Genomic DNA, 27988 nt, shown 5'->3' with positions numbered 1-27988 from the left:
CAACGTACAGTGTAAAAAATATGTATGGAAGGACGACAGATGAGTTATTCCATGAGGTTTATTCTAAGTTCTCTGAAAGATTTCAGTACTCTGGTTGAGGCATCAAACTGCTTGGAAGCCGTTTCAGGTGCTTCCTACTTACAGAATCAAATCCACAGGTCTCTGCTGATATGTAATAAAAATTTTAAAAATTATTACATGTATTATTCTCTAAGCCTATCCCTCATTCCCAGGGGTAACCACTACCTTTAAACTTTAGTTTTTCATTCACTTGCTTTTATCTGCGTGTTTCTGAACTTCATTTAAGTAGAATCATTTATACTATGTATATTCATCTGTAACTTTGTGATTTACATGTTCTTGAGATGCATCCTTGTTAGTACATATCACTGTTAATTATTTTTTTACTGTTGTGGACTTCCACTTGGAGTAACAAGGGCTAAATTTCCCCTCCCATCTGATATAACTAAGAAAACAGATGAGAAATGTGAAAAAATGTTTTTCAAGATATTGGACACCAGGCAACAAAGGGCAGTGATCCTTGAGACCGAGGAACAGCAAAGATGAGCCTGATGATTGTCCCATCTTACTGCCTTGAAAAGTTTCCAGACTGCTAGACAGGGAAGAGGAACCCAGGCTGAGCCCAGCCAACTCACTGAGTTGAGGAAATTTTGCAAAAAATCTGGGGAAGCCAGTGTGGCTAGAGTGCCAGGCAGAGTACCAGAGGTGAGAGAGCTGTGTAGAGAAAGAACTCTAGACATCTGCAGAGAGACCTCCTTGAGAAACTACGTGAGGCTAGGAAAAGAAGTACTTGAAAGGATTTGAAGGAACAGAATTAATTCAAGACCAGGAATAGTGCCTGTTCCCACCAACTGTACTGCAAAACCTTACAGTTCATGGGGCGTTGAATAGAATACTTAGAAACATTTTGCCACAGTGGTGAGTAGTAATTAGTGCTAGGCTAAATGCTGCTCTGCTCTCTACTAACAGTCTTAGAAGCAAGACCTGAAAGGATCCAATTGTTTCCAAGTAACTTAACTACTGTGTCCCAGTACAAATCTCAAGAATATTTATATTCATAAATATTAATTTATAATTAAATTTAAAAATATTTATACTTAGAGGAGTACAGAAATATCTACCATCCAACAAGTTAAAATTAATAATATCTGGCATTCCATAGAAAAATAACCAAGCATGCAAAGAAGCAAGAAAATACAACCCATAATAAGGAGAAAATCAATCAATTGAAGCTGACCCAGAACAGACACAGATGTTATAATTAGTAGGCAATATGGACAGTTATAACTATGTTCTGTACATTCAGAAACCTGGAGGAAAGATTGAATGTTAAGTACAAATATGAAAGATATAAAATCAAACTTCTAGAACTGAAAACTACAATATCTGAAATGAAAATTACATTGGATGAGATTAACAGCAGATTGGGCATTGAAGAATAAAAGATTAGTAAACTTGAAGATCAGAAATAGAAACTATCACAAATGAAATACAAAAAGGAAAAGATGTTTTTTAATGAATAGAGCATCAGACAACTTCAGGACAGTTTCAAGCTACATAATATATGTGTAATTGGGGTCCCAGAAAGGGAAGGGCAGCAGAAAAGTGTTTGAGAAATAACGGCCAAAAACTTTCCAAATTTGAGGAAAACTATAAACCCACAGATCCAAGAGGCTCGGTAAACCCAAAGAACAAGAAACGTGAAGAAAACTCCACCAAGGCACATCATAACCAAATGCTCAAAACCAATGATAATGAAAAAAATCTTAAAAGCTGCCAGGGAAGAAAGACACAAAAAGTAACAAAAATAGGGTGACAGCAGATTTTATTCTATAAGTAATGCAGCCAGTAGACAGTGAAGGAACATCTTTAGGGTACTGAGGAGAAAGAAACTGTCAGCCTAGAATTCCATGGCACAACAGAAATATCTTTCAAAGGGTAAGGTGATATAACGACAGTTTTAGACATACAAAAGCTGAAAGAATGCGTCACCAGCAGAACTGCCCTACGAGAAATTTTCAAGTCATTGAAGCAGAAGGAAAATGACAAAATAGAAATATTAATACAACAAAATGAAGTACACTGTAAATGGTTACTTTGTAGGTAAATATATAAGATTTTTAAATTTAACAATAGGGTGTGGGTTTATAAAAAATTACAATATGTAGGACAACAGTAACACAAAGGCTTGGAGGAAAGGAATGGAAGTATGTATACTATTGTAAGGTTCTAATACAATATGTGAAGTGATATAATAACATTTGAATGTATGCTGTGATACATTAAAGACATATACAGTAAAGCTTAAAGCAACCACTTAAATAACAAAGAATTATAGCTAGTAAGCCAACAAAGGAAACAAATGAAGTCATAAAATGTTTTCATTGCTGTATAGTATTCCATTGTAGGGATGTACAATAGTATATTGTATAATGTCCAATGGTTGGACATTTCAGTTGATTTTAATTGTTGCTATTACACGTTTCTACTTTGAACATCTTTTACATGGCTATTCATGCAAATCATAAGAGTTTCATATAGTTATGTGGTCTGTATGAATATGTAGATATAGAATTGCTGAGTGGAAGAGTGTAGGGGTAAGGTCAAATTGTTTTCCAAAATGTTTTCTTCAATTTACATTTCAACAGCAGAGTAGCTAGTTTCCATTACTCCACATCCTCAAAAATATTTGGTATTATCAGGCTTTTTAATTTTATTCAATCTGGTTAGGTGTGTAGTGGTATCTCATTATAACCATAATTTGCATTCTCTGATAACTAATAAGGTTGAATACCTTTTCATATGATTTTTGACTATTTATATGTTCACATATCTTTTGTGAAGTACGTGTTCAAGTCTTTTGCCCATTTGTCTTTTGCTATAAATGGAATTTTTAAAAAATGTTCAAGTAATGTACAGGAAGGCAGGAAAATGAAACAGGAATGAAAAAATAGTGAACAAACCGCAAATAATAAAATGGTAGACTTCACTCATATATCAAGAATAACATTAAATGTAAATGGTCTAAATACACCAATTAAGAGACAGAAGTTAGCCGAGTGTGTATTAAAAATAAAGTACCTAACTATTTGCTGTCTACAAGAAACTCTCTTCAAATATGATAGTATATGATGGTATAGGTTGAAAGTCAAAGGAGGGAAAAATATATACCATGCAAACGTTAATCAAGGAAAAAAATAAAGCAAGAGTAGCTTTATTAATACTAGATAGAGTTCAGAGCAAAGAAGATCACCAGCAACAAAGAGAAACATTACATAATGATAAAAAGGTTTAATTCATCAATAACACATAGCAATTCTAAATTTGTAACACCAAACAAGAACATTTTAAATTACATGAAGCACGAAGCAAAAAGTGATAGAACTGAAGGGAAAAATAGACAAATCTACCATTATAACGGGATTTCAATTCCCTCTCAGCAACTGATTGAACTACTAGATGGGAAACCAGCAAGAATATAGGAGGACATCATAACACCATCAACCAAAATGATCTATTTGCTTTTATTACTTTTTTTTTATTGTGAAATTTTTGTTTTACATTATTGTTTGTCACTCAACATATACATGCCTCCATCCACACCTTCTGCCCATCCCCCCACCCCCCTTGCCCCTGGTAACCACCAAACAGTTCTCTCTGTCCATGTGTTGGTTTACCTTCCACATATGAGTGAAATCATGTGGTGTTTGTCTTTCTCTTTCTGGCTTATTTCACTTAACGCAATACCTTCCAGGTCCATCCACATTGTTGCAAGTGGGAACGTCTTTTTTTATGGCTGAGTAGTATTCCATGGTATATATATATACCACATCTTCTTTATCTAATCATCAGTCGAGGGACACTTGGGTTGCTTCCATGTCTTGGCTATAGTGAATAATGCTGCCGTGAACACAGGTGCATGAGCCTCTTTGGATTGTTGATTTCAGGTTTGTTAGGTACATACCCAGTAGTAGGATAGCTGGATCATAAGGGATTTACATTTTTAATTTTTTGAGGAATCTCCATACTGTTTTCCATAGAGGCTGCACCAGTTTGCATTCCCACCAGCAGTGGATTAGGGTTCCCATTTCTCCACAGCCTCTCCAGCATTTGTTGTTTTTTGTCTTCGTGATTATAGCCATTCTAACAGGTGTAAGGTGATATCTTAGTGTGGTTTTGATTTGCATTTCCCTTATGATTAGTGATGTTGAGCATCTTTTCATGTGCCTGTTGGCCATCTGTATATCTTCTTTGGAGAACTGTCTGTTCATTTCCTCTACCCATTTTTTGATCTGGTTGTTTGTTTTTTTGTTGTTCAGTTGCATCAGTTCTTTATATATTATGGAGATTAATCCCTTGTCAGATATATGGTTTGCAGATGTATTCTCCCAGCTGGTGAGTTGCCTGTTCATTTTGATCCTGGTTTCATTTGCCTTGTAGAAGCTCTTTAATCTAATGAAGTCCCACTTGTTTATTTTTTCTTTTATTTCCCTTGACTGAGTAGACATGGAATTCAAGAAGATCCCTTTATGGGCGGTGACAAATAGTGTACTACCTATGTTTTCCTCCAGGAGTTTTATAGTTTTAGGTCTCACCTTCAGATCTTTGATCCATTTTGAGTTAATTTTTGTGTATGGTGAAAGAAGATGGTCTACTTGCATTCTTTTGCAAGTGGCTGTCCAGTTTTCCCAGCACCATTTATTGAGGAGACTTTACTTTCTCCATTGTATGTTCTTAGCTCCTTTGTCAAAGATTACTGCCCGTAGATGTGAGGTTTTATTTCTGGGCTTTCAATTCTGTTCCATTGATCTGTGTGTCTGTTTTTGTACCAGTACCATGCTGTTTTAATTACTATCGCTTTGTAGTATGTTTTGAAGTCAGAGATTGTGATGCCTCCAGCTTTGTTCTTTTTTCTCAGGATTGCTTTAGCTATTTGGGGTCTTTTGTTGCCCCATATGAATTTTAGGATTCTTTGTTCTATTTCCATGAAGAATCTCCTTGGGATTCTGATTGGGATTGCATTGAATCTGTAGATTGCTTTAGCTAGTATGGACATTTTAACTGTGTTGATTGTTCCAATCCATGTGCATGGGATGTTTTTCCATCTCTTTATGTCATCATTGATTTCTTTCAATAAAGTCTTATGGTTTTTACTGTATAGGTCTTTCACCTCTTTGGTTAAATTTATTCCTAAATATTTTATTCTTTTTGTTGCTATTGTAAATGGGATTGTCTTTTTGTGTGTGTGTGTGAGGAAGATCAGCCCTGAGCTAACATCCATGCCAATCCTCCTCTTTTTGCTGAGGATGACTGGCCCTGAGCTAACATCTGTGCCAATCTTCCTCCACTTTATGTGGGACACTGCCGCAGCATGGCCTGACAAGCGGTGCGTCGCTACGCGCCCAGGATCTGAACGCGGGCCACCAGCAGCAGAGCACACGCACTTAACCACTACGCCATGGGGCTGGCCCCTGGGATTGTCTTCTTGAGTTCTCTTTCTGTTAGTTCATTGTTGGTATATAGAAATGCAACTGATTTCTGTAAGTTGATTTTGTACCCTGCCACTTGGCTGTAGTTGGTGATTATTTCTAATAGTTTTCCAATGGATTCTTTAGGGTTTTCTATATATAAGATCATGTCATCTGCAAGCAGCGAGAGTTTCACTTCTTTGTTGCCTATTTGGATTCCTTTTTCTTGCCTAATTGCTCTGGCCAGAACCTCCAGTACTGTGTTGAATAAGAGTGGTAAGAGTGGGCACCCTTGTCTTGTTCCTGTTCTGAGAGTAAGGGCTTTCAGACTTTCCCCATTGAGTATGATGTTGGCTGTGGATTTGTCATATATGACCTCTGTTATGTTAAGGTACTTTCCTTCTATACCCATCTTGTTGAGTTTTTATCATAAATGGATGTTGGATCTTGTCAAATGCCTTCTCTGCATCTATCGAGATGATCATATGGTTTTTATTCCTAGTTTTGTTAATGTGGTGTATCACATTGATTGATTTGCAGATGTTGAACCATCCCTGTGTCCCTGGTATAAATCCCACTTGATCATGGTGTATGATCTTTTTAATGTATTGCTGTATTCAGTTTGCCAATATTTTGTTGAGGATTTTTGCATCTATGTTCATCATGGATATTGGTCTGTAGTTTTCCTTCTTAGTATTGTCTTTCTCTGGCTTTGGTATCAGCATGATGTTGGCCTCATAGAATGTGTTGGGAAGTGTTCCATCTTCCTCTATTTTTTGGAATAGTTTGAGAAGGATAGGTATTAAATCTTCTTTGAATGTTTGGTAAAATTCTGCAGAGAAGCCATCTGGTCCTGGACTTTTATTTTTTGGGAGGTTTTTGATTACTGTTTCAATCTCTTTATTTGTGATTGGTCTATTCAGGTTCTCTATTTCTTCTTGATTCAGTTTTGTGAGGTTGTATGAGTCTAAGAATTTATCCATTTCTTCTAGATTGTCCAATTTGTTGGCATATAGTTTTTCATAGTATTCTCTTATAATCTTTTGTATTTCTGTGGTATCTGTTGTAATTTCTCCTTTTTCATTTCTAATTTTATTTATTTGAGCCTTCTCTCTTTTTTTCTTGGTAAATCTGGCTAAGGGTTTGTCAGTTCTGTATATCTTCTGAAAGAACCACCTCTTTGTTTCATTGATCCTTTCTACTGTTTTTCTGATTTCAATTTCATTTATTTCTGCTCTGATTTTTATTATTTTCCTCCTTTTCCTGACTTTAGGCTTTGTTTGTTCTTCCTTTTCTAATTCTGTTAGGCCTAGTTTGAGGTTGCTTATTTGGGCTTTTTCTTGTTTGTTAATGTGGGCCTATATTGCAATGAGTTTCCCTCTCAGGACCGCTTTTGCTGCATCCCATATGAGTTGGTATGGTGTATTTTCGTTTTCATTTGTCTCCAGATGTGATTTGATTTCTCCTTTAATTTTATTGATGATCCATTGGTTGTTTAGTAGCATGTTGTTGAGTCTCCACAGTTTTGGGTCACTTTCCCAGTTTTTTTTTTGTAGTTGATTTCTAGCTTCATTGCATTACGGTCAGAAAAGATGCTTCTTATGATTTCAATCTTCTTAACTTTATGTAAGCATGCATTGTTTCCCAACATATGGTCTAATCTTGAGAATGTTCCATGCGCGCTTGAGAAGAATGTGTAATCTGCTGTGTTTGGATGGAGTGCTCTCTATATATCTGTTAAGTCCATCTCCTCAAGTTTTTCGTTGAAATCCATTATTTCCTTATTGATTTTCTGTCTGGATGATCTACCCATTGATGATAGTGAGGTGTTAAGATCCCCTACCATTATTGTGTTGTTGTTAATATCTCCTTTTAGGTTTGTTAATAGTTGCTTTATGTACCTTGGTGCTCATGTGTTGGCTGCATATATATTTAAAAGTGATATGTCTTCTTGGTGGAGTGTCCCTTTTATCGTTATATATTGCCCCTCTTTGTCTCTCATTACCTGTTTTATCTTGAAGTCAACTTTGTCTGATATAAGTATGGTAACACCTGCTTTCTTTTGTTTGCCATTAGCTTGGAGTATTGTCCCTTCCATCCTTTCACTCTGAGCCTGTGTTTGTCTTTAGAGCTGAGATGTGTTTCCTGGAGGCAGCATATTGTTGGGTCTTGTTTTTTAATCCATCCCTCCACTCTGTGTCTTTTGATTGGAGAATTCAATCCATTTACATTTAGGGTAATTATTGATATATGAGGGCTTATTGTTACTATTTTATTCCTCTTTTTCTGGTTCTTTTGCATTTCTTTTACTTCTCGTCCCATGTGTTTCAGATTACCAGTTCAGTTTGGTAGTTCCATATGGGTGTTCTCTTAGTTTTCTCTGTCTTTATCGTGTGTGATTCTGTTCTGATTATTTGGTTAGTGGTTACTATGAGGTTTGTATAAAACATCTCATGGATGTGATAGTCCATTTTTTGATGGCGTCTTATTCCCTTAGACTAAGTTGATTCAATCCTTTCCTCTTACCCTTCTAAGTTGTTGTTGTCACATCTTATTCCTTCCTGTGTTGTGAGTTTGTGTTTAACATGATGAGGTTATATTTACTTTTGGTGCTTAACTTCCCTTGATCTTTGGTTTTATAATTGTTTGCTAATCTATTTTGATAGAGAGCTGCAATTTTTCTGGTTTTGTCGACCTATTTTCCTGCTTGTTCAAAACTTTGAATCCCCTTTCTCTTTTTTTTCCTCAGGCGTGAGGGCCTTCTTGAGTACTTCTGGTAGTGGAGGTCTTGGGGAAATGAACTCCCTTAGCTTTTGCTTATCTGGAATAGTTATTATTTCTCCATATCTGAAGGATGTTTTTGCTGGATAGAGTATTCTTGGCTGAAAGTTTTTTCCTTCAGAATTTTGAATATATCGTTCCACTCTCTCCTAGCCTGTAAAGTTTCGATCTGTTTGCTTTTATAGCACATGCCACCCAACAAGAGCAGAATGCACATTCTATTCAGGCACCCATGGAACATTCTCCAAGATAGACCATATCCTGAGCCGTATCAAAAATTTCAACACTTTTTTTTGTGAGGAAGATCAGCCCTGAGCTAACATCCGTGCTCATCCTCCTCTTTTTGCTGAGGAAGACCGGCTCTGAGCTAACATCTATTGCCCATCCTCCTCCTTTTTTTCTTCCCCAAAGCTCCAGTAGATAGTTGTATGTCATAGTTGCACATCCTTCTAGTTGCTGTATGTGGGACACGGCCTCAGCATGGCCGGAGAAGCAGTGCGTCGGTGCGTGCACGGGACCCAAACCCGGGCCACCAGTAGCAGAGTGCGCGTACTTAACCGCTAAGCCACGGGGCCAGCCCAGAAATTTCAACACTTTTAAAACAATTGAAATTATACACAACTAGAGAGCAGATAACAGGAAATCTCCAAACACTTGGACATTAAACAACATACTTCTAAGTAATATATGGGCCAAAGAGAAATCCTCAAGCGAAATTAAACAATACATTGAATGGGGCCAGCCTGGTGGCATAGTAGTTGGGTTCGACACACTCCACTTCAGTGGCCCGGGTTCGTTGGTTCAGATCCTTTGTGCAGACCTACACCACTTGTCAGCCATGCTGTGGCAGCGACCCACATACAAAAAATAGAGGAAGATTTGCACAGATGTTAGCTCAGGGCTAATCTTCCTCAAGCACAAAAAAAGAAAAAAGAGGAAGACTGGGAACAGATGTTAGCTCAGGGCGAATCTTCCTCAGCAAAAAAACAAAATACATTGAACTGAATGAAAATGGAAGACTATCAAATTTTGTGGGACGTTGCTAAAAGGGAAATTTATAGCACTAAATGCTGCATTTATTGTTTCGTTTTCATTCAGTTCAATGTATTTTTTAATTTCTTGTTAAATTGAGAAAGTTCTCAAATCAGTATCTAAACTCCCACCAAAAAACTAGGAAAAGAAGAGCAAAATAAATGCAGAGAAAGCAGAAGTAAGGAAATAAAGAGCATAAATCAATGAAATAGAAGTTTTTTTAAAAAATAGAGAAAATCAATTAAGCAAAAACTGATTCTTTGAAAAAGATCAATAAAATTAACAAACTTCTAGTAAGACTAAGAAAGAAAATAGAGATAAGACAAAAATTGTTAATATTAGGAATAAAATGGAATATCACTACAGAGCCTAAAGAAAAGACAAGGGAATACTACAGACACTCCTATGCACATAAATTTAACACCTTAGATGAAATGGACCTATTCCTCAAAAACTACTAGTTACCAACACCCACCCAATATGAAATAGATAATGTGAATGGTCCTATAAGTATTAAAGAAATTGAATTTCCCATAAAAGAAATCTCCAGGCCATAGATAGTATATTAGTCTGCTCAGGCTGCTATAACAAAACACCACAGACTTAAACTTCAGGAATTTATTTCTCACAGTTCTAGAGTCTGGGAAGTCCCACGATCAAGGTGCCAGCCAATTCAGTTCCTGCTGTGGGCTCTCTTCCTGGCTTGCAGATGGCTGCCTTCTTACTGTGTCCTCACATGGCAGAGAGAAAGCAAGCTCTGGTATCCTTTTCTCTTGTAAGTGCACCAGCCCTATCAGATTAGAGTCCCACCCTTATGACTTCATTTAACCTTTATCACCTCCTTACGTCCTGTCTGCACATATGGTCACACTGGGGGTGAGGCCTTCAACATATGAATTTGGGGGGAGTGACACAATTCAGGCCATAGCAGATGATTCCACTGGAAAATTACACCAAATGTTTAAAGAAGAATTAGCACCGATTCTACTCAGTCTCTTCCAGAAAATAGAAGAGGAGATTATTTGAAACTTGTTCTATGCGACCAATATTACCCTAATACCAAAATAAAAGAAAGTACCAAAACAGGAAACTGCAGACCAATATCCCTTATGCACATAGGTGCAGAAATCCATAACAAGGTATTAGCAAACAGAATCCAGCAATATATAAAGAGAATTATGTAATACAATTATCTTAGTCTGTTCAGGCTGTTATAACAATAGTATAGACGGGGTGGCTTATAAACAGAAATTTCTTTCTCATATTTCTAGTAATTCCAAGATCAAAGTGCTGGCAGATTCTGTGTCTGATGAGAGCCTGCTTCCTGGTTGACAGACAGCTATCTTCTTACTGTAACCTCACATGGCAGTCTTTTTTTTTTTATGTCCATTTTATTTATCTATCTATTTTTAATTTTTGAAGTGTATTTATTCCTTCAAATGTACTTGTGATTTTTTTAATTAAGGTAACGTTGGTTTATAACATATAAATTTTAGGTGTACATCATTAAATTTCAATTTCTGTGTAGACTACATCTTGTTCACCACCCAAAGACTCATTACCATCCATCACCACACACATGTGCCCACTCACCCCATTCACCCTCCTCCCTCCCCCTTCCCTTCTGGTAACCACCAATCTAATCTCTGTGTGTGTTTGTTATTGTTGTTTTTATCTTCTATTTATGAGTGATATAATACAGTATTTGACCTTCTCCATCTGACTTATTTCACGTAGCATACTACCCTCAAAGTCCATCCATGTTGTGGCAAATGGAAAGATTTCATCGTTTCTTATGGCTGAGTATATTCCATTGTGTATATATACCACATCTTCTTTATCCATTTGTCCCTTGATGGGCACTTAGGTTGCTTCCAAGTCTTGGCTATTGTGAATAAGGCTGCAGTGAACACAGGGGTGCATGTATCTTTACACATTCAGGTTTTCATGTTCTTTGCATAAATACCCAGCAGTGTACTAACTGGATCATACGGTAGTCCTATTCTTAATTTTTTGAGGACTCGCCATACTGTTTTCCATAGTGGCTGCACCAGTTTGCACTCCCACCAGCAGTGTATGAGAATTCCCTTTTCTCTACATCCTCTCCAACACTTATTATTTCTTGTATTGTCTTATTAATTATAGCCATTCTGACAGGCATGAGGTGATATCTCATTCTAGCTTTGATTTGAATTTCCCTAATAATTAGTGACGAACGTCTTTTCATGTGCCTATTGGCCATCTGTATATCTTCTTTGGAAAAATGTCTGATCATATCCTCTGCCCATTTTTTGATTAGGTTGTTTGTTTTTTTTGTTTTTGGGATGTATGAGTTCTTTATATATTTTGGAAATTTACTCCTTGTTGGATATATGATTTGCAAATATCTTCTCCCAATTGTTAAGTTGTCTTTTTGTCTTGTTGATGGTTTCCTTTGCTGTGCAGAAGCTTTTTAGTTTGATATAGTTCCATTTGTTTATTTTTTCTTTTGTTTCCCTTGCCTGGTCAGACATGGTATTTGAAAATATGCTGCTAAGACTGATGTCAAAGAGCGTGCTGCCTGTGTTTTCTTCTAGAAGTTTTATGCTTTTGGGTCTTACATTTGTCTTTAATCCATTTTGAGTTAATTTTTTTGTATGATGTAAGATAGTGGTCTACTTTCATTCTTTTGCATTTGACTGTCCAGTTTTCCCAACACCATTTATTGAAGAGACTTTCCTTTCTCCATTGTGTGTTCTTGGTTCCCTTGTTGAAAACTAGCTGTCCATAGATGTTTGGGTTTATTTCTGGGCTCTCGATTCTGTTCCATTGATCTGTGTGTCTGTTTTTGTGCCAGTACCATGCCATTTTGATTACTATAGCTTTGTAGTATATTTTAAAGTCAGGGATTGTGATGCCTCCAGCTTTGTTCTTTTTTCTCAGGATTCCTTTGGCTATTCGGGGTCTTTTGTGTATAAATATAGATATATTTATATATTTTCATATAAATTTTAGGATTCTTTGTTCTATTTCTGTGAAGAATATCATTGGAACTTTGATAGGGATTGCATTGAATCTGTAGATTGCTTTAGGAAGTATGAACATTTTAAACTATGTTAATTCTTCCAATCCAAGTACACGGAATATCTTTCCATTTTTTTGTGTCTTCTTCAATTTCTTTCAACAATGTTTTGTAGTTTTCGGTGTACTGGACTTTCACCTCTTTGGTTAAACTTATTCCTAGGTATTTTATTCTTTTTATTGCAATTGTAAATGGAATTGTATTCTTAATTTCTGTTTCTCCTACTTTGTTGTTAGTGTATAGAAACACAACTGAATTTTGTATGTTGATTTTGTATCCTGCAATTTGCTGTATTCATTTATTATTGCTAATAGTTTTTGGGTGGATTCTTTAGGGTTTTCTATGTATAAAATCATGTCATCTGTGAAAAGTGACAGTTTCACTTCTTCTTTTCCAATTTGGATCGCTTTTAATTCTTTTCCTTGCCTGATTGCTCTGGCTGGGACTTCCAATACTATGTTAAATAAGAGTGGCAAAAGTGGGCATCCTTGTCTGCTTCCTGTTCAAAAAGGGATAGCTTTCAGTTTTTCTCCATTGATATTCGCTGTGGGTTTGTCATATATGGCCTTTATTATGTTGAGGTATTTTCCTTCTATACCAATTTTATTCAGAGTTTTTATCATAAATGAATGATGTATCTTGTCCAATGCTCTCTCTGTGTCTATTAGATGATCATGTGATTTTTATTCTTCATTTTGTTAATATACTATATCACATTGATTGATTTGCAGATGTTGAACCATCCCTGTATCCCTGGGGTAAATCCTACTTGATCATAGTGTATGATCTGTTTAATATTGCTGTATTTGATTTGCTAATATTTTGTTGAAGATTTTTGCATCTGTGTTCATCAATGATATTGTCCTGTAATTTTCTTTTTTGGTGTTGTCCTTGTCTGATTTTGGTATCATGGTAATTTTGGCTTCATAGAATGAGTTAGGAAGCTTCCCCTCCTCTTCAGTTTTTTGGAAGAGTTTGAGAAGGATAGGTATTTAGTCTTCTTTGAATGTTTGGTAGAAGTCACCAGGGAAGCTGTCCAATCCTGGACTTTTATTTTTTGGGAGGTTTTTGATTATTGTTTTGATCTTTTTATTGGTGATTGGTCTATTGAAATTCTCTATTTCATCTTGATTCAGTTTTGGAAGGTTGTATGAATCTAAGAATTTATCCATTTCTTCTAGATTATCCAATTTGTTGGCGTATAGCTTTTCATAGTATTCTCTTATAATCTTTTGTATTTCTGAGGTGTCCATTGTAATTTCTCCTCTTTTGTTTCTAGTTTTATTTATTTGAGCCTCTCTCTTTTTATCTTGGTGATTCTAGCTAAAGGTTTTTTATTTTGTTTATCTTTTCAAAGAACCAGCTCTTAGTTTCATTGATTTTTTTTTCTATTGTTGTTTAGTCTCTATTTCTGCTCAATTTTTTTTTTTTTTTTTTTGCTGAGGAAGATTAGCCCTGAGCTAACATCTGTGCCAGTCTTCCCTTTTTTATATGTGGGTTGCTGCCACAGCATGGCTTGACGAGGGATGTAGGTCCGTACCCGGAATCTGAACCCGTGAACCCAGGCCGCCAAAGCAGAGCACGCCAAACTTAACCACTAGTCCACGAAGCCAGCCCTTCCGCTCTCATTTTTATTATTTCCTTCCTTCTACTGATTTTGAGCTTCATTTGTTCTTCTTTTTCTAGTTCCTTTAGGTGCACTGTTAGATTGTTTGAGATTTTTCTCGTTTGTTGAGATAGGCTTGTATTGTAATAAACTTCCCTCTTAGAACCGCTTTTGCTGTATCTCATAAATTTTGGTATGCCATATTTTCATTTTCATTTGTCTCCAGGTATCTTTTGATTTCTCCATTGACCCAATAGTTGTTCAGTAGCATGCTGTTTATAATTATTTATTTATTTATTTATTTTTTCCCCCAAAGCCCCAGTAGATAGTTGTATGTCATAGCTGCATATCCTTCTAGTTGCTGTATGTGGGACGCGGCCTCAGCTTGGCCAGAGAAGCGGTGCGTCGGTGCGTGCCTGGGATCCGAACCCGGGCCACCAGCAGCGGAGTGCGCGCACTTAACCGCTAAGCCACGGGGCCGGCCCGGTAGCATGCTGTTTAATCTCCACATATTTGTGGCTTTTCCAGTTTTTTTCCTCTAGTTGATTTCTAGTTTCATACCAATGTGGTCAGAAAAGATGCTTGGTATTATTTTAATCTTCTTAAATTTATTGAGACTTGTTTTGTGGCCTAATGTGTGATCTGTCTTGGAGACTGTTCCACATGCATTCAAAGAGAATGTGTATTCTGCGGTTTTGGGATGGAATGTTCTGTATATATCTACTAGGTCCATCTGTTCTAGTGTGTCATTTAAGGCAGATGTTTCCTTCTTGATCTTCTGTTTGGATTATCTATCTGTTGGTATAAGTGGAGTGTTAAAGTCCTCTACTATTATTGTATTACTGTCTATTTCTCCTTTTATGTCTGTTAATATTTCCTTTATATATTTAGGTGCTCCTATTGGGTGCATAGATATTTACAAGTGCTGTGTCCTCTTGTTGCATTGTTCCCTTGATCATTATGTAGTGCCCTTCTTTGTCTCTTGTTACAGTTTTTGTTTTAAAGTCTATTTTGTCTGATGTAAATATTGCTACCCCAGCTTTCTTTTCATTGCCATTTGCATGGAATATCTTTTTCCATCCCTTCACTTTCAGTTTGTGAGTGTCTTTAGGTCTGAAGTGCGTCTCTTGTGTGCAGCATATATATGGGTCTTGTTTTTTATCCAATCAGCCAACCCATGTCTTTTGATTGGAGCATTTAGTCCATTGACATTTAAAGTAACTATAGATATGTACTTATTGTCATTTTGCTTTTTTTTTTTTCTGTGTGTTTTTGTAGTTCTTCGCTGTTCCTTTCTTCTTTTGCCTTCTTCCCTTGTGGTTTTGATGGCTTTCTTTAGTATTAGGTTTAGTTTCCTTGCTCTTAATTTTTTGTTTATTTATTATAGGTTTTTGGTTTGTGATTACCATGAGGTTCATATTGTAATAACCTATGTAAACAGCAATCTATATTAAGTTGATGGTCTCTTAAGTATGATCTCTTGCTTAAAGCTGTACTCTTTTACTCCCCTCCTCCCACATTTTATGTTTTTAATATCGTGTTTAACCTCTTTTTTTGGTGTGTGTATCCTTTAACCTCTTATCATGGAAATAGATAATTTTAGTACTTTTGCCTTTCGACCTTCATATTAGCCTTTATAGGTAGTTGATCTGCCACCTTTACTGTGTATTTGCCTTTCCCAGTGATGAATTTTTTTTTGGATAATTTTCTTATTCCTGCTTGTGGTCTTTTCTTTTTTACTTAAATAAGTCCCTTTAACATTTCTTGAAAGGCTGGTTTATTGGTGGTTAACTTCTTTAGTTGTTGCTTGTCTGGAAAGCTCTTTATCTCTCCTTCCATTCTGAATCATAATCTTGCTGGGTGGAGTATTCTTGGCTGTAAGTTTTTTCATTTAAGCACTTTAAATATATTGTGCCACTCTCTTTCAGCCTGTAAGGTTTCTGCTGAGAAGTGGGCTGATAATGTTATGGGGTTTCCTTTGTATGTAACTTGTTGCCTTTCTCTTGCAGCTTTTAGGATTCTCTCTTTATCTTTAATTCTTTTTTTTATGTATTTTTTTTTTATTTTGGGTGTTTTTTGAAGAAGATTGGCCTTGAGCTAACATCTGTTGCCAATCTCCCTCCTTTTTCCCTGTTTTCTCCCCAAAGCCCCAGCAGATAGTTGTATGTCATAGTTGTACATCCTTCTAGTTGCTCTATGTGGGATGCTGCCTCAGCATGGCTTGATGAGCAGTGCGTAGGTCTGCGCCCAGGATCCGAACCAGCAAACCCCAGGCTGCTCAAGCAGAGCACGTGAACTTAACCGCTACTCCCCTGGGCTGGCCCCTGTTTATCTTTAATTCTTGACATTTTAATTATAATGTGTCTTGGTGTGGGCTTCTTTGGGTTCATCTTGTTTGGTGTTCTCTGTGCTTCCTGTACCTGTATGTCTTTTTCCTTGCTTCAGTTGAGAAAGTTTTCAGCAAATATTTCTTCAAATAGATTCTCTGCCCCTTTGTCTCTCTCTTCTCCTTCTAGAACACCTATAACATGGATGTTAGTACAGTTGATGTTGTCCCAGAGGTCCCTTAGGCTGTCCTCGTTCTTTTTAATTCCTTTTTCTGTTCAGCTTGGGTGATTTCCTCTAGTCTTTCATCCAGCTTGCTGATCCATTCTTCTGTATCATCTACTCTGCTTTTGTTTCCCTCTACTGAATTTTTCATTTTCATTATTATATTCTTCAGTTCTGATTGGTTCTTTTTTATATTTTCTAATTCTTTGTTGAAGTTCTCACTGTGTTCATCTATTATTCTTCCAAGATCAGTGAGCATCTTTATAATTATTAGTTTGTACTCCTTATCAGGTAGATTGTTTATCTCTGTTTCGTTTAGTTCTTTTTCTGAGGCTCTGTCATGTTCCCTTATTTGGGACATATTCTTTTGTCTCCTCATTTTGCCTGTTTCTCTGTGCTTATATCTATGTGTTAGGTAGATCAGCTATATCTTCCCAGCTTGGAGAAGTGGGCTTATGTAAGAGATGCTGTATGAGACCCAGCAGCCTGCTTCCGTCTCATCACCATTTCCACATGTTCCAGGAGTGCCCTGTGTGTGGGCTACATGTGTCCTTCTGTTGTGTGGGGTTTCTTTTAGTGTAGGTGCATGGGGAGGCTAGGCTATCTCCCTGGCTGGCCGGTTGTAATGCTCAGCTGTCTGTGGCTGCTGTGGTCCCTTCAGTCACTTTATTGGGTGTGGGGAACCCCCACACAGTTGACTACAAAGTCTAATAGCACATTCCTGCTGCAGTTTTGCTGTTAAGTGAGTAGGCCCCCAGCACAGCTGATTGCTGGGCTCACAGGCTCACAATTGCTGTAGGCCTCCTGCCTGCAAGGCTGTTTTCAGCTCTCAGTAGTGCTGGGTAGGACCAGCTCCAGGTGTGGCAGCACACAATGGTTTCAGGTGTTGGAAGGTTGGGCAGATCCCCTATGTGGCTGTTTTTGGAAGCACAAGTCTGCTGCAGCTGACAAGCCCCACCACCCGCAGGCCCACACACTGGGTCAATGTAGTCTTTCCCTGTGTACACACCCTGCCCTGCTGAAGCGGACCCACTCACCCTGCTGAAGAGGCCCCACACACTCAGCCAATGCAGCCCACCCCTTGCTCACGCCCTGCACCACAGAAGTGGACCCACCTGCCCACTGCAGAGATCCCACACACCCTGTCTCTGCAGACACACAAGTTGCCAGAGGGCTTGCTGGTGGGTAGAGCCAGTCCCTAGGGTGGGCTGCCTGCCCTGGCTGAGCTGAATTAAATCAGTGCTCTAGTGGGTGTTGCTGACCCTGGGCTAACAGGCCAGGGGAAGAACTCTAGTGGTGTCTGCCAGCTTCTGTGTCAGCATGCCTTACTAGGTCACAGTAACGGCTGCTGCCAGTGTCTCAGTCCCTGGGGAGGTGGTCCCAGCCACCTCCTGCCTGCCTGAGATGCACCCAGGCTTATCAAGTGAGTCTCTTTTCACCAAAGGACTGTGCAACTTGCATTCTGTTGATTTTTCATTGCTTTCCAGAACAGGTGAATTTGTGCATGGGCCCTTAAGAGCAGGCTTTTCTTTCTCTTGTGTGTGACAGCTTTTCTGGGGTATTCCCCATTGTTTTTAATAGCCAGCAAAGCCAGATATTATGACACTTGTCTTGGTTGTGCTGGGTTCAAAAGCTGTTTATTGTGGCAAAGCTTTCCCACTCATATCCCCTGCTCCTCCAGGGAAAGTTTCGTACATTAAGATTGCTCCCAGCCGTGAAGCGCTGTGGGTGGAATGTGGATTTTTCCTTTCCAGAAAGGTATTTTTGCCTCTTCCACCTCAGTCAGCGCTGTCCCTTGTTGTGGGGGTTCGTTTTACCCAGTTTCCGGTTCTCTCTCAGGGGAAATTATTCCCAAGGGTAATTGTAAATTTATTGTGTCCATGGGAGGCAGTGAGTTCAGAGTTCCCCTATGCCACCATCCTCCCAGCAATCCTCTTAGTGGTCTTTTTTATAAAGGAATTCATCCCATTCATAAGGGCTCTGCCCTCATGACCTAATCACCTTCCAAAGGCCCCACCTCCAAATTGGGGATTCCTTTTCAACATATAAATTTGGGGGAACACAAACAGTCTATAGCAACAATTAAGTGGGACTTATTCCAGGAATTCAAGACTGGTTCAATATTAGAAAATCAATGTAATCCATAATATCAATAGGCTAAAGAAGAAAAATCACATGATCATATCAATTGATGCAGAAAAAGCATTTGAAAAATTCATCACCCATTCATGATCAAACTCTTACAAACTACAAAGAGGAACTTCCTCAATAAAGAGCATGTACAAAAAACCAACAGCCAATATCCTACTTAATGGTGAAAGACTTAATGCTTTCTCCTTGAGATCTGGGACAAATCTAGGATGTCTGCTTTCACCACTCTTGTTCAACGTAGTACTGTAAGTCCTAGCCAATGCAATAAGGTAAGAAAAGGAAAATAAATGGCATCCAGATTGGTAAGGAAGAAATAGAACTATCCGCCAGATTGGCAAGGAAGAAATAGAACTATCCGTGTTTACAGAGACATGATTTTCTAAGTAGAACATCCCAAGGAATACATAAAGAAGCTCCTAGAACTAATCTAAATGAGTTCCTCATGGTTATAGGATAGATCAAAACAAAAATCAATGGTTTCCCAATTTGAAATATTTACAGTATTTACAGTCACTTTCCCAAAATGAAATAATTATGTATAAATCTAACAAAACATGCACAGAAACTGTATGCTGAAATTTTAAAAGGCTGATGAAATAAATCAAAGAACTAAATAAAGGGAGAGATGTACCATGCTTCATGCACTGGAAGACTTAACATAGTAAAGATGTCAATTCTCCCTAAATTGATACACAGATTTAACACAATTCCTATCAAATAAATTCCCAGCAAAATTTTTTGAAACTATAGGCAAACATTCTAAAATTTATGTGGAAAGGCAAAAGAACTAGACTACCTAAAACAATTTTGAATAAGAATAACATAGGAAGACTCATGCTACCTGATTTTAAGAATTAATGTATAGCTACAGTCATCAAGATAGCGTGGTAATGTCAGAGAGATAAGACATGTGGATCAACTGGAAAGAATATAGAACCCAGAAATAGACCCACACAAATATGCCCAGCTGATTTTTGACAAAAGCAAAAAAGCAAATTTTTTTTGTGTGTATGAGGAAGATCAGCCCTGAGCTAACATCCATGCCAATCCTCCTTTTTGCTGAGGAAGACTGGCCCTGAGCTAACACCTGTGCCCATCTTCCTCCACTTTATGTAGGATGCCGCCACAGCTTGGCCTGACAAGCAGTGCATTGGTGCGCGGCTGGGATCCGAACCCCGGGCCGCCAGCAGCGGAGTGTGCGCATTTAACTGCTACGGCATGGGGCCAGCCCTAGAAAAGCAATTTTTAAAATACCCTTTGTAACAAATGGTGCCAGAGTGATTGGACATCCACAGACTCCCTGCCCACCAACCCCCAAAAGAACCTGACCTAAAACTCACACCTTATGTGAAAATTAATTATTTCAAAATGGATCATAGATTTAAATGTAAAACTATAAGACTTCTAGGAGAAATTTTACACACAGAAATTCTTTGGGACTTAGGCCCTGGCAAATCTTTCTTAGACATGGCACCAAAAGCAAGATTCATAAAAGAAAACATTGATGTATTTGATTTTGCTAAAATTAAAAAAATTTGCCCCATAAAAGACTCTGGAGAGGATGAAAAAACAAGCTAAAGACGTGGAAGAAGATATTTGCAAGCTACCTATCTGACAAAGGACTTATATCTAGAATATATATAAAATTGCATAAAGAACTCTAAATTTAACTCCACAGTAAAAACACAGTCCAGTAAGACCAAAAAAAATGAGCAGATATTTCACCAAAATATATATGGATGGCAAATAAGCATATGAAAAGATGTTCCACATTATTAAGTGTTCAGGAAATGCAAATTGAAACTACCGTGAGATAGCACCACACACCTACTGAAATGGCAAAAATAACAAATGCCAAATCCTGGTGTGATGCGTTGCTGGTGGGAATGTGAAATGGTACAGCCACTCCGGGGAAAGGTTTGGTAGTTTCTTAAAGAACTAAACATAGAACCATTCACAAAAGACCACATATTATATGATTCCGTTTGTATGAAACATGCAGAATAATCAAATGTATAGAGACTGAAAGTAGATTAGTGGTTACCTTTGGCTGAGTTTGGTTGGGGAAATAGGGATTGACTGCTAATGGGTATGGGGTTTCCTTTGGGAGTGATGAAAATGTTCTAAAATTTGTGGTAATGGTTGCTCTGAATATACTATAAGCCATTGAATTATACATTTTAAATGGACAAATTGTATGGTAATTGAATTATATCTCAATAAAGCTGTTTTTAAAATTGCACAGATTACTTGAATATTTCTAAAATAATCTACATGATTACAAAGAGAACTCCAGCTTCTCTGGCCACAGTGAACTTCGTGTTTCAGGAATTCAGTTCTTAATTTGATGAGACCATCTTTTATAATTCACCATTATGAAATAAATCATTTTGATGTTCTCAAAATAAACTTACTCTTACCATACAATCCAGCATCATAATCCTGGACATTTATCCCAGAGAAATGAAAATTTGTGTCCACACAGAGACCTGTACATGAATGTTCATAGCAGCTCTATTTGTAATAGCCTAAAATTGGAAACAATCCAGATGTCTTTTAGTGGGTGAATGGTTAAACAAAGTACGGCCATACCATGGATTACTACTCAGCAGTAAAAAGCAGTGAACTTTTGATACACACCACAATTTGAGTGAATCTCAAGGGAATAATATTGAGTGAAAAAAGTCAATCAAAGAAGGTTATGTAATATGATTCCATTTATATAAAATTCTTGACACAACAAAATTATTGAAATGGAGAACAAATTAGTGCTTTCCAGGAGTTAGGAATGGAGGCAGGGAGGGGTATGACGCTAAAAGGATGTCCAGCAAATCTCTGTGGTGCTGGACCTGTTCTGTATCTTGTCTGTTGCAAGTGGTTCCACAAATCTATACATGTGTTAGCCTTACATAGAACTACACACACACAAATGAGTGTGTGTAAAACAGGTGAACTCTGAATGAGGTCTGTAGATTGTACCATTGTCAATTTCCTCGTTTTGTAAAATATGTAAGATGTTACCACTGAGGGGAAAATAAGTGAAGGATACATGGACCTCTCTGTATTATTTTTGCAACTTCCTGTGAATCTATAACTATTTCAAAATAAAAAGCTTAGGAATGAGAATTGGGTCACAAAGGAAGAATGTTCTCGTGTCCAGAATGTCAGATTCCTTTTCAAAAGGAGATTATGCTGATTTAAATTGTTACCCACATTAGAGAGCATATCCATATCACGACCTTCGCATCAGCATGGCCATTCTTTTGATTTACTTGTGTTATCTGTCTAGTCTTGTTTTGGCTGTCTGTTTCCCATACTGAGGCTATATAAGCTAGCCAAAATACTGATAAATGGTTTAGTGCCATGATTTGTTTGATGTATATATAAATAAAGCTTTATTAATCCAGGATAAAAACATAAAACCTGCGTGCAGATGTTCCTAGTAGCTTTATTCATAATAGCCAAAACCTGGAAATAATCCTAATATCCTTCAGTAAATGAATGTTTAAATAAATTTTAGAACCAGCATGTCAATTTCTGTTTTAAATAAATAGATGAAAAACTGTGCTTGGGATTATGTTGAACCCATTGATCAATTGGGGGAGAATTGACACCTTTATAGTACTGATTTTTCCACTTCATGAGTATAGTATACTTCTCTTTTTATTTAGGTCTTTAATTTCTTTCAGCTTTGTAGTTTTTAGTATAGAGATCTTACAAAATCTTTATTTTAAATATGTTCCTTTTTTACACTATTTGTATAAAATTGCTTTTAAATTTTATTTGCGTTTGTTTGCTGCTATAATTCAGAAATGCAATTAATTTTTCTGTATTGATCTTGTACTCTGAAACTTTGATAAACTCACTTATCAGTTCTAGTAGTTTTTGTTGTTGAGGTTGGTGGTGCTTCCTTAAAATTTTTTTTAAAAATAAACTTTATTTTAGAATAGTTTTAGATTTATAGAAAAATTGCATGGGCCGGCCCTGTGGCTTGGTGGTTAAGTGCGCACGCTGCAATGCTGGTGGCCCGGGTTCGGATCCCGGGTGCGCATCGAGGCACCACTTCTCCGTTCATCCTGAGGCCGAGTCCCACATACAGCAGCTAGAAGGATGTGCAGCTACGACATGCAACTATCCACTGGGGCTTTGGGGGGAAAAAATAAAATAAATAAAATCTTTAAAAAAAAAAAAAAAAGAAAAATTGCAAAGATAGTACAATGAGTTCCTATATACCTATACCCAGTTTCCCTATTATTAACATCTTATGTTAGTGTGGTACATTTGTCACAATTAATGAAAGAATATTGATACATTATTATTAACCAAAGTCCATACTTGATTCAAATTTCCTTGGTTTTTATCTAATATCCCTTTTCTTTTCCAGGATCCCATCCAGGATGCTACATTACATTTAATCATCATGTTTCCTTTGGCTCCTCTTTGCTGTGACAGTTTCTCAGATTTTACTTGTTTTTGATGACCTGACAGTTTTGACAAGTACTGGTCGGGTGTTTTGTAGAATGTCTCTTAATTGGGGATTGTCTGATTTTTTGTCATGATTACACTGGGATTATGGGTTTTGGGGGGAAGACCATAAAGGTGAAGTGCCGTCCCCTCACAACATATCAAGGATACGTGTTGACATGACTTATCACCATGGACACTGACATTGATCACCTGGGTGAGGCTTGTGTTTCCTCAGGATTTCCTCTGTGAATAATCATGTCTACAAAGAGCGACAGTTCTTCCCTTCCAATCTTTATGCTTGCTTTTTTTTTTTTTTTTTGCCTTTTTGCATTAACTGGAAAGGCCAAGACAATGTTAAATAAAAGTAGTGAGAGAAGGTGTTCTTCCTTGTTGCTGAGCTGATAGAGAAAGCATTCAGTGTTTCACCACTAAGTAAAATATGAACTTTATATTTTTTGTAGATGCCCCTTCTCAGACTTAAGTTCCCTTCCATACCTAGTTTGCTCAGTTTTTAACATGAATGGATGTTGAATTTTGTCAAATGCTTTTGTAGTATCAATGCAAATGATCATATGGCTTTTTTCTTTTATGCTGTTAAGCCAGGGGTCAGCAAACTTTTTCTGTAAAGGGCTGAATAGTAAATATTTTAGGCTTATCATAAAAGCAATTGTAGACAATATGTAAACAAAATGGTATGGCTGTTTTCCAATACAACTTGATTTACAAAAACAAGCTGCAGGCCTGATTTTGCCTGCAGGCCCTTGTTGCCTGTGACTAAGATTCTTTGCTTGACTCATCTTTAGTCAGGCTCCTGAACCTTCTCCTAGGCCCACCTGTGCACTTCCTTGTAAAATCTAGTTTTAGCAAGAACCCTGCTGTATCACTTTAACCAGAACACCCACCCTTGGTATCTGATCACCCTCAGTATCTGATCAGGTTCTTCATCCCCTACCGGCCCCCAGGGGATCTCTGATCACCTGGCCTGTCTTCAGCAAGAATCCCGTTAATTCAGTTTAGCCAGAATTCCCCTTACTCCATGTTTCCTCTTAGTAATTTTCGACCCCCCCCACCCTACTCCTTGGCTATAAATTACCTTTTATCCAGGCTGTACTTATTGAGCGCAGTTCTATACTGAAGTCTCTTTTCCCATATTACAATAATCCTGAATAAAGTCTGTTTTTACAGCTGTAACTACTGTCCAGCTAGGGGTATTTTTTGATACTTGATCCCTGTATTAAATCATCCTTGTATTCCTGAGATAAACTATACTTGGTCAAAATGTATTATCCTTTTTATATATTGTTGGATTCAATTTGCTAATATATTATAAAGAATTTTAGCTTCTATGGTCATGTGAAATATTAGTCTGTGATTTTATAATAGTTGACAAGTTTTCGTGTTAGATTGACAGTAGCTTCATAAAACAAGTTGGAAAGTATTCCTTTTTCCACTGTTTTCTGGATGATAAAATGATTAATATTTCTTCTTTAAATGTTTGATAGAGCTCACCAGTGAATCTTCTCAGCCTGGAGTCTTCTATTTGGGGAGGTTTTTGATAACAAAATCAATCTATCTTTCATAAATATAGGCCTATATGCTTCCTTAAATAACATAGTTTGGTTATACTTGTTTTTGAACTTTATATAAATCCATCATATATGTCTTGTGTTTTGCTCCTTCTCTTCCTAGAGGGAAACTGCTTGTTCGTAGAGCGCTTATTTATGTTTCTAGATTTAACCTGAGACCAGATGTTTATTGCAAGCTTTTACAGATACAGCTTTGATGAAGAAAGGAAAGAAGAGTCAACAAGCTATTTGTACTTCATGAAAATACATTGGTTTGTTCTTAGTTGGTACATACGATGTTTTTTTGTTTTTGTTTTTAGGATCCTAGGCGGAAGGGCTAGCTCTTTGATTTTGAAAAGGAGAACAAAAGCAGCAGCTAGCAGGCAGTTCTCATTTTAAACAACTGCTCAGCACCTTTTGCACACTCTTCCTAAGCCTGGGGAATCCTGCATATTAGAGGCCTGCTTTTCCAGCTGCTCTTGGTGGCGCAGGCCTGAGGCTAAGACAGTCATCAGATACACCCACACAGGCCTTGGCGTAGGAGGGGAGCAACTCGACGAAGCTTTTGAAGAATCTTGGCTGATTTTCAACACATTACTTACTACAAAATTTAAACATAATGTTTTGTTTTTTTGTGTGTGTGTGTGTGACGAAGATCAGCCCTGAGCTAACATCCATGCCAATCCTTCTCTTTTTGCTGAGGAAGATTGGCCCGGGGCTAACATCCGTGCCCATCTTCCTCTACTTTATATGTTAGTGCGCTTGATGTTGTCCCAGAGGTCCCTTAGACTGTCCTCACTCTTTTTAATTCTTTTCTCTTTTACCTGTTCACCTTGGGTAATTTCTTCTAGTCTTTCGTCCAGCTCACAGATCCGTTCTTCTGTATCCTCTACTCGGCTGTTGAGTCCCTCTAATGAATTTTTCATTTCCAGTATTGTATTCTTCATTTCTGATTGGTTCTTTTTTATATCTTCCATTTCTTTGTTGACATTCTCACTGAGTTCGTCTATTCTTCTCCCCAGATCAGTGAGCATCCTTAACACTCTTAGTTTGAACTCTCTGTCAGGTAGGTTGCTCATTTCTGTTTCACTTAGTTCCTTTTCTGGGGTTTTGTCCTGGTCCCTTACTTGGAATGTATTCTTTTGCCTCCTCATTTTGCCTCTTTCCCTGTGCTTGTGTCTACGTATTAGGTAGGTCAGCTACGTCTCCTGCTCTTGGATAGGTGACCTTATGTAAGTGATGGCTTAGGAGGCTTCCAGTGTGCTTCCCTCAGTTCTCAATGTTCCAGGGGTGACCCCTATGTGGCTACGTGTGTCCTTCTGTTGTGGCCTGTTTGCCCTCCCTGTAGGTGCCCAGGGAGGCCGAGTTATGCTCCTTGCCAGCTGTTGTAATGCTCAGCTGCTTGTAGTTGTTGTGGGCCCTTCAGTCTCTCTATCAGGTGTGGGGAGCCCCAGCACAGTTGGCTGCAAGTTCTAATACCATATTTGTGTTGCAGTATTTCTTTTAAGTGAGTAGGCCCCCAGCGTGGCAGGTTGTTAGGCTCGGGGCCTTACAATTGCTGTAAGCCTCTAGCCTATTAGGTCTCTTGTCAGCTCTCTGAGGATTGCAGCTGGGTGGGGCTGGCCTCAGGCACAGGAGCACCCAATTGTTTCAGGCTTTGGAAGGTGGGGCAAACCCCCTATGTGGGTCTTTGAGAAGCACAAGTCTTCTGCAGCTGACAAGCCCTGCCGCCCACAAGTCCACACACACAGTCAACACAGTCCTGCCCCGTGTGTGTGCCCCAACCTCCCGAAGCACACCCAGTCTCTCCCCAGCGGGAGCCCCACACACTCCGCCAGCGCCCCACACTCTCCACCCGCTCCTTGTGTACACCCTGCCTCGCTCTAGTCGGCTCAGTTGCCAGGCTGCAGAGAATCCAGTCACCAATCTATGCAGGCCCACAAGTTGCCTGAGGGCTTGTTGTTGGGTGGGGCCAGTCTCTAGGGTGGGCTGCCTGCCCTGGCTGAGCTGGACCAAATCGGTGCTGTAGCGGGTGGGGCAGACCCTGGGCTTGCAGGTCTCAGGGAGAACTCCAATGGCGTCTGTGTCAGCACGCCCACACCAGGCCACAACAATGGCCGCCGCCAATGTCCCAGTCCCTGGAGAGGTCTCACCCCTCGCTGAGATGCACTCAGGGCCTATTAGGTGAGTCTCTTTTTGCACCTTTCTTTCTGGTGATTTTAGGATGCTTTCTGAAACGGGTGAGTTTGCGCGTGGGCCCTTTAAGAGCCGGTTTTAGTTTCTTTGTGAACCGGGTTTTCTGGGGGTGCTCCCCAATGCTTTAGTAGCAGGCACAGTCAGATATTATGCCGCTGGTCTCGATTGTGCTGGGTCCACAAAATGCCCACAGCGGGGGCGCTCCCGGCTCAGGGCCCCGCGTCTCCAGGGAGGGTGCGTACCTGTGAGCTGCTCCCGGCGGCCGTGAAGCTGGCGGCTTGTGAAGGCGGCGTTTTTCCTCTCCAGAAGGGAGTCTCTGCCTCTTCCACCTCAGTTAGGATTGTCCGTTGTTGCAGGAGTTCCTCTCATCCAGTTTTCAGTTCTGTCTCAGGGGTAATTTTTCCACGAGTAGTTGTAAATTGGCTGTGTCCACGGGAGGAGGTGAGTTCAGAGTCTGCTGACGCCGCCATCTTGACTCCCCCCCTTCCTCTGCTTTATATGGAACACCACCACAGCCTGGCCTGACAGGCGGTGGGTGCATCGGTGCACGCTCGGGATCCGAACCCGGGCCACCGGCAGCGGAGCACGAGCTTTTAATTGCCTCGCCATGGGGCCAGCCCGAGACATAATATTTTAAAAATGAAATAGGATGCTGTTTTTTGTGCTCTTAGATAACTTTGATTTAAAAATGTGTTTGGTACCTGTGTAGTAAGGAATTTGACCTTACCCAGGGAGAGGTTTGGCCTTTGTCATGGCTCTTGGGTGGTAGCCTGTAAACACTTGGACTTTCCCGAGTCTATCACTTGAGACTATTCAGAATATTTTTGTTATTCATCGATAACAAAGGCCATATCAGTCCGACCTCAGGGATGGGGGAGCTGGAGACATTACAACCAGGTGGGCAATAATTCAATCAATCACGCCTTCATAATGAAGCCTGAATAAAAACAGGACACTGCAGCTTAGCCGAGGTTCCCAGGTTGGCAAAACTCCATGCATGTTGTCACATGTTGATGCTGGGACAGTAACGGGTCCCGAGGGCAGTGGAAGCGTCCTGTTTGGAACTCTCCTAGACTCTGCCCTGTGCATC

At 38.8% G+C, this 27988-nt stretch overlaps 1 protein-coding gene across 2 annotated transcripts in view; it reads left to right on the top strand.

The window, feature by feature from the left end:
- The window catches only part of EEF1AKMT1 (EEF1A lysine methyltransferase 1), a 54048-nt gene that overhangs the window by 8426 nt on the left and 17634 nt on the right, over positions 1-27988 (top strand). Inside the window, exon 1 of one of the 2 annotated variants that reach the window (XM_058547829.1) lies at positions 26843-26886. The exons of the other annotated variant lie outside the window; for it this stretch is intronic. The gene's annotated coding sequence lies outside the window, so the exon portion shown is untranslated. Of the gene's footprint in view, positions 1-26842; positions 26887-27988 lie in introns of those variants that run through there. 2 annotated transcript variants of the gene reach the window in all.

The sequence above is a fragment of the Diceros bicornis genome, chromosome 9 (genome assembly GCF_020826845.1).
Source record: "Diceros bicornis minor isolate mBicDic1 chromosome 9, mDicBic1.mat.cur, whole genome shotgun sequence".
Taxonomy (NCBI): domain Eukaryota; kingdom Metazoa; phylum Chordata; class Mammalia; order Perissodactyla; family Rhinocerotidae; genus Diceros; species Diceros bicornis.
This window is presented reverse-complemented; position numbering and strand designations above follow the sequence as displayed.